Genomic DNA, 8,039 nt, shown 5'->3' with positions numbered 1-8,039 from the left:
TATTCTGTAGCTATAGATCAAAATTTGATGTGAAATGGTTATTCAATTAATTCACATTGTACACCTGTATCAAAATATCACATATGCCCTATAAATACATACAACTATTATGTACCTATAATAATTAAATCATGTAAAACATAACATATTGAAGTATGTATATATTGTGGAATTTTTTAGTTGTCAATATAGAAAATTAAAAAAAACAAAATAAGTAAAATTATATTTTAATACACACACATTCATGTAAATATATAAAAGACTAAATTGGTAAAACTGGTTATTTCTGGATACTGATATTTTTCCTCATATACAGTTTCTCATTTTTTATGTAAATGTGATATACTCACTGGAATATTAAACAAATTAAAATAATCAATAGAGCTACTTCAAATATATTACACCAAAATTTGCTATATAACATGCATTTCTCTTGAGATTTTAGGATATATCACAAATTTTCATAAAGAAATTTAATGTAAAAAAATCTGTACTCCTCATATTTAATATTATACATAAAAACTAATGTGGCAGATATGTTTTTCTTTTCATTTGTAAAGACTGTGAAGGTTTTGTATTCTTTCTAGTAATTAATACATAAACCTTTTTCTTCAATTAAAACAGATAAATAAAATTAAAATTAAAAAAAGTTCATTCTCTAAGTGTTTGGATCCCATTCCATTTCTTCTCCTTCTCAATAAAAATGAATCAGAAAGCAAGTCTTAGCTATGTGTCCTCTCCTTAGTAGTCTTCAAAACACACATATTTGATAATATATTATGGGTTTTAAATTACAGAACTGATATCCAGAATATTCAAAGAACTCAAACAAATCAGCAAAAACAATCAAAAAGTGGACATGTCTATGGTTCTCCTGGAGAGAGTTGGAACCCATTATATTAAGTGAAGTATCCCAAGAATGGAAAAACAAGCATCACATGTACTCACTGGAAAATTGGTTTCCCTGAACATCACCTAAATACACATCTAGGAACGACACCAATCAGATATCAGACTGAGGTGGGGGGCGGGGGAGGGGATGGGGGTATGCCTACACAATGAGTGCATTGCACACCGTTTGGGGAATGGTAACACTTGAAGGTGCTGACTCGGGAAGGGGGGGTGGGGGGGGAGGGACATATACCTACATGATGGGTGCAACGCACACTACCTGGGGAACGGACACGCCTGGAGCTCTGACTTGGGGGGAAAGGCGGTACATGGGCAACGTATGTAACCTGCAATTCTGTATCCCCCATAACAATAAGATGAAATAAAAAAAAAAAAGTGGACAAAAGACATGAATAGAATTTTTTTTTAAAAAGAAGATAGACAAATGGCCAATAAGCATATGAAAAAAAGCTCAACATCACTAATCATCAGGGAAATGCAAATTAAAACTACAATGAAATATCACCTTACATATTTCAGAATGGCCATTATTAAAAAGTAAAAAAAAACAATAATAATAACAAATAATAGATATTGGTGTGGATGCAGAAAGGAATCTTTATACACTGAGGGTGGGACTGAGAACTAACACAACTTCTATGGAAAACAATACAGAGATTCCTCAAAAGAAATACCATTCTACCCATCAATCCCACTGCTGGATATCTACCTAGAAGAAATGAAGTCATTTTATCAAAAAAATACCTATACTCAAATGTTTATTGGAACACAATTTAGAATAGCAAAGATGTGGAATCAACCTAAGCATCCTTCATTTATGAATGGATAAAGAAAATATTTTATATATATAACATTTATGTTCTATACATATATAATTTTATATATATAATTTATGTTATATACATATATAATGTTGTGTGTGTGTGTATATATATATATATATATATCATGGACTATTACTCATCCTTAAAAAGTAATGAAATAATGTCATGTACAGCAACATGGAGGGGACTGGAGACCATTATCTTAAGTGAAGTATCTCAGGAATGGAAAACCACTATTTGTTCTCACTAATAAGTGGGAGCTAATAGATTGGTACATGCAGGCACAAAGTGATATAAAAGACATGAGAAACTGAGAAGGGAGGAGGGCAGGAGGGTGGGTGTGGAATAAAACTTTGCCTCTTGGGTACAATGAACACTTGAACACTATTCTGGTGATGGGCACACCAAAAGCCCTGACTTAAGCATTATACAAGATATCCATGTAAGAAAACACTTGTACTGTCTTAATTAATATTTTGAAATAAAAAGACAAAAATGGATATACAATCAATATTTCACAAAGATTTAAGCAAAGAAGATATCTTAAAAGAGTTACATACCTGGTTGACATTGTTTACTTCATGGTCTCCAGCCTCCATTTCTCTTTTTAATAACATATTATTTTTCCTTTTGGGATGATGCATACAGTTGTGTGCCTTCAACAATGTTAGAAAATGGGACAGATACTTGCTTTTACCTCCTCAGTTCTGGCAATGATTAATTACATGACTTAGCTCTACAAAAAAAAAAAAAAAAAAAAAAAAAAAAAAAAAAAGCATACTTTTAAGGGACTAAGAATCCCAGACGAGATTTGCATTCATAGAAGCAATGACAGCAGTAGGTTAATCTCAACAGAAATTCCTGTACCAGGCTGATCCTGTAAGGCACTTTCTGCAGAACCCAAAGTTAACTTGGTTATTCAATAGTTGTATTAATAAATCTGGTCCTTTCTGCCACACTCTAAATTTTGAATAATGCTGAGAAAGTGAATCCTATCACATCCACTTTTAATTCTCTAATTTGGCCAATATAAATAACAGAAAATGTAGGAGTGACTATAATACAAATAACTTGTTATTCTTCTCAATGTGGTCTTTTTATCGTAGCCAATCAATCCAGTTTATGCCAAATGGAATGCAGCTAGTGAACTGGGAAATGATGTTTTGCCTACATTTAGCTAGACCTAAACTATTCTGAGTAATTGTGTTTTCATCTGACAGAGACAGCTTAGATTTATAACCTGATGCCTTAAACATATGTGAACTTTCTGCCATGGTTTAATCCAGATGGAGGGACTATAAATATTTCTCAATTTTAAGAGTTAATTATATTGGTCACTGTCTGGATTGATGATATAGTTCTTGATATTGAATATGGAAAGTGTAAAATATTAGCTATGCTACTTAACATGGTAAGACATATACATGCCAGTGAATTGGAAATTAATTCCACAAAACTTTCAGGAACTACCAGTGAAATTTCTGAGTGAGGGCTGTGACTTGTTTAATTGTTTTGAATAAGTTTTGCTGCTGATCCAGTTAAGAACAAACTTGAATAATATTGCCATGCAGTTGTTTCTAGGATTTTAATTAGGTAAAGTAACTTTGCAAGACAATTTGATCATTCTTGTTCAAATCTGATACATACATTCTTTGAACCAGTAATTCTAGATATATAGTTTAGGGAGCATTTATACATGTGAGCAAGCAGGTTCATATAAGAATATTATATAAAATATTAGTTGTATTGATAATATTAAAAAGTAAAAGCAAAACAAAAATATTAATATAAAGAAGAATCCTAAATGCTGTCAGTATAGATATGGTAAATAACTTATATGTTATTTATGTTATACTATATAGCCAGTTAAGAAAAATAAATGTGCTTTCAATAAACTAATGTACAAAATTTGGAAGATATATTACTAAATAGAACAATCAATTTACAAACAATATGTACAGTAGCATGCCCTCTATAAAGATAATATACAATGCCACTATGAATTTGTATGTATATCTTGTTAATCTATTTAACTATCTATCCAGACATATTTCTCTGGATGAATATAAACTAAAGTAAGACCGTGGCTATTGCAGGATAGAATGGAAATTGAGGCTGATTGATAAAAGGAATTTTGGCTGTATATATAATATTTCAATTTTCTTTTTTATGAGGATGTTGTACTCATGTATAAATTATATAATAAAAATTAATTTGTAAACAAAGTAAAATTTAAGTGAATTGCCTATGGTGAAAAACCTAATTAATGCATTAGGCAAGATGAAAATTTAGGAATCCTGACAATTATGATATTCACTAATTTTCTTATGCTACATTCTAGCAAATGACCAATTTCCATTAAACATTTCAACTAAAAAAAATAAATATTAATTACATCCAAGTTAAAATGGGATGAAAACACAGTCTTCCATCTCCTCCACATTTTGTATTACTTAAATGATTTTGCTAGTACTAAAGCTGGTTTCAGGAAGAAGTTTAATGAGGCATTCCTACAAATTTATAATGAGCACAGGACAGGTAATTTCAATTTCCTCTAGTCTCATGGTTTTCTAACATTAATAGTATAAAAGTTTCTTTGGAAACTTTTGTTAAAATTACAGATTCCCACATCTATTCCCAATAATGTCTGAAAGTTATTGATCTAGGAAGTTCTAAGGAAGACAAAAATTATATGTATACCATGGAATATTACTCAGCTATAAGGAATGATGAAGATACGACATCTCTATGGTTCTCCTGGAGAGAGTTGGAACCCATTATATTAAGTGAAGTATCCCAAGAATGGAAAAACAAGCATCACATGTACTCACCAGAAAATTGGTTTCCCTGAACATCACCTAAATACAAATCTGGGAACGACACCAATGGGACATCAGACTGAGGTGGGGGGTGGGGGAGGGGATGGGTGTATGCCTACACAATGAGTGCATTGCGCACCGTTTGGGGAGTGGTAACACTTGAAGGTGCTGACTCGGGAAAGGGGGGGGTGGGGAAAAAAATATGAAACTGTTGTTTTTAACTTGCATTGTTCACTTAATAATTTATCATGAATATTTCCCATATTATTTCATATCATTGTACAAGAAATAATAAAAAAAAAAAAAATTATTAAACACTCTAGGTGACTCCAATATGGCTTACTAAGGGAACACCGTTTCCAGGTAGGTTCAAAACTCTAAAATGCTGCCAATGCTGAACAGGGAAACTTGGCTTTTCAGGGGAAACAATACAGTCCCGAAGAAATGGAGGGCTGCAGGGGAGGAAGAGAATAAAATTTGTTAAAAATGGACAAATCCTACTGATCCAAAATAATTTTTTTTTTCAAAATTAACTACCTATATAAATCAACTTATCCCCTTTTTGTAGAATCGAATATATATTGGAGCCTTCTCACATCACAAGTTCTTAAAAAACAAAACAAACAACAAAAAAACTCAAAAAACAAATAACAAACATTTGTGGAAGCACTCAAATGTCCTTTTTTTATGTGAATATTTCTTCTTTTTGGTTACATTTTTAAAATAATTTTTATTTCTCAATTCATAAATACCTTTAAGAAGAAAATTCAATAAAATGAAATAGTAAGAGCAACTCATTAGTAAATAATACAACTACTACATAACCTGCCTCATTCTACTTCTTTAAAATATAAATGTGTGAAACAGGGATTTGCAGAAGGATGTTTTCTTTGCCATTCATCAAGTATACTCACTGATCATTTCTTACAAAACGGAATCTCTGAAGAACTTATTTTTACTTTCATTTTCTCCCTTGTACATTTGTAATATAAATTATTTTGTTTCGGGTCACTATTTTCCTCTTTAGAGTAGAGGCTGGATTTAGCTCTTAGTCATTGGAAAGTATACTTAGGTAGAAAGAAGCAAAAAGATTTATTTGACAGGTAAGAGGAGAAGAAAATGCTTCCTTGATTTTTGCATGGTAAGTGTAACATTTTCATGAGTCATCTTAATTCTATACACATCTTTTGTTCAGGTTTTGTACAGAAGAATTAGAGCCATTATTTGTAAATTCATTTAAAATAAATCATCTGGATGAATATGTTTTATTACAGCACAGATTACCATATACCTCCCAAAGACTTATCCACTTCCTCCTCTTAAAAAAAAAATCAACTCAATTTTCCAAAGCACTTAACTATAATAATGCCAAAGCTGACTTAATTGCATGTAGTAAAGCTCTATTGGCTAAAGCCTGTTGCTGGCTTTTCTAAGCTCTGCATGTATTTGTCTGGAAGGCAAATCCAAAACAGCCATTTTTATCACTGTCTGATTATGTTGCCATTATATGTAGTTAAATTTACTACAGTAATTTACACCAAAGTAATGGAAAAATTTACAGTAGATTTATAAAGAAAAATAAATCTATAAGACACTTGAGCAAGAAATGAAACTACTGAATCTTCACAATTACTAGAAGATTAAAATAAATTTTCAGTATTAATGAGTATGTGTATAAAGATATTACCAAAGTATAGAATTTACAAAATTTTATTTTTTTTAATTTTTTAATTTATATTTTTTTATTTATTTTTTTTTATTTCAGCATATTTCGGGGGCTACAAATGTTTAGGTTTACATATATATTGCCTTTGCCTCACCTGAGTCACAACTTCAAAATTTTCTTATTGGTTGTTTTTTGATAAGTTTATTTAAAGGCTGTTAGTTCTTTGTGTCCCTGCATCTTAATATCTTGCCTAATCCTTTATTTAAAATGTATCACGGGGCTCTCTGGTCCTCTCGTTCGACAGACAGCCACGTCTTCCCGCGCAGCGCCAGCACAGTCTCCGAGACACCATGGTGAAAGTGAAGGCAGGAATAAACGGTTTTGGCTGTGTCGGGCGCCTGGTCACCAGTGCTGCTTTTAACTCTGGCAAAGTGGATATTGTCGCCATCAATGACCCCTTCATTGACCTCAACTACATGGTATACATGTTCCAGTACGACTCCACCCACGGCAAGTTCCATGGCAGGGTCAAGGCGGAGAACGGGAAGCTTGTCATCAATGGCCATCCCATAACCATCTTCCAGGAGCCAGATCTCACTAGAATCAAATGGGGTGAAGTGGGTGCTGATTACGTTGTGGAGTCCACTGGCGTCTTCACCACCCTGGAGAAGGCCGGGTCTCATCTAGATGGGGGTGCCAAAAGGGTCATCATCTCTGCCCCCTCTGCTGACGCCCCCATGTTTGTGATGGGCGTGAACCACGACAAGTACCAAAACAACCTCACCATCGTCAGCAATGCCTCCTGCACCACCAACTGCTTAGCCACCCTGGCCAAGGTCATCCATGACAACTTTGGCATCGTGGAGGGACTTATGACCACAGTCCATGCCGTCACCGCCACCCGGAAGACCGTGGATGGCCCCTCTGGGCAGATGTGGCCTGATGACCGTGGGGCTCTCCAGAACATCCCTGCGTCGACTGGCACCGCCAAGGCCATGGGCAAGGTCATCCCTGAGCTGAACGGGAAGCTCACTAGCATGGCCTTCCGTGTCCCCACTGCCAACCTGTCGGTGGTGGACCTGACCTGCCATCTGGAGAAGCCGGCCAAGTATGACGACATCAAGAAGGTGGTGAGGCAGGAGGCAGATGGCCCCCTCAAGGGCATCCTGGGCTACCCTGAGCACCAGGTTGTCCCCTCCGACTTCAACATGACACCCACTCTTCCACCTTTGATGCTGGGGCCGGCATCGCCCTCAACAACCACTTTGTAAAGCTCATTGCCTGGTACGACAATGAATTTGGCTACAGCAACAGGGTGGTGGACCTCATGGCCCACATCACCACCAAGGAGTAAGAGCCCTGGACCACCAGCCCCAGCCAGAGCGCAGAGGAAGAGAGAGGCCTCAGATGCTGGGGTGTCCCTGCCTACTCAGTCCCCATCTCACTGAGAATCTCCCCTCCTCAAGACATAGTTTCCATTTCAGAGCCCCTGAAGAATGGGAGGGGCCTAGGAAGCCCCGCCTTGTCATGTACCATCAATAAAGTTCCCTGTACTTGGCCAAAAAAATAAAATAAAATAAAATAAAATAAAATAAAATAAAATAAAATAAAATGTATCATGGAAAAAAACCCAATTCTAAAAAATGGGCAAAGGACCTGAACAGATATTTTTCAAAAGAAGACATACAAATGGCCAACAGGTATATGAAAACATGTTCCACATCACTATCATCAGGGAAAAACCAAACCACAATGAGCTGTTACTACACATGTTAACATATCGCCACTACCAAACAGGCAAAATAGAACAAGTGTTGG

General features: G+C 35.1%; 1 pseudogene; it reads left to right on the top strand.

Moving 5' to 3' along the window:
• The first annotated feature begins 6,551 nt into the window (after window positions 1-6,551).
• Window positions 6,552-7,609, top strand: LOC138399804 (glyceraldehyde-3-phosphate dehydrogenase pseudogene; annotated as a pseudogene).
• The last annotated feature ends 430 nt before the right edge of the window (window positions 7,610-8,039 follow it).

Source organism: Eulemur rufifrons, chromosome 19 (assembly GCF_041146395.1).
Source record: "Eulemur rufifrons isolate Redbay chromosome 19, OSU_ERuf_1, whole genome shotgun sequence".
Taxonomy (NCBI): domain Eukaryota; kingdom Metazoa; phylum Chordata; class Mammalia; order Primates; family Lemuridae; genus Eulemur; species Eulemur rufifrons.
Note: the sequence above shows the minus strand (reverse complement) of the source record. Positions and strands in the feature narration are given on the sequence as shown.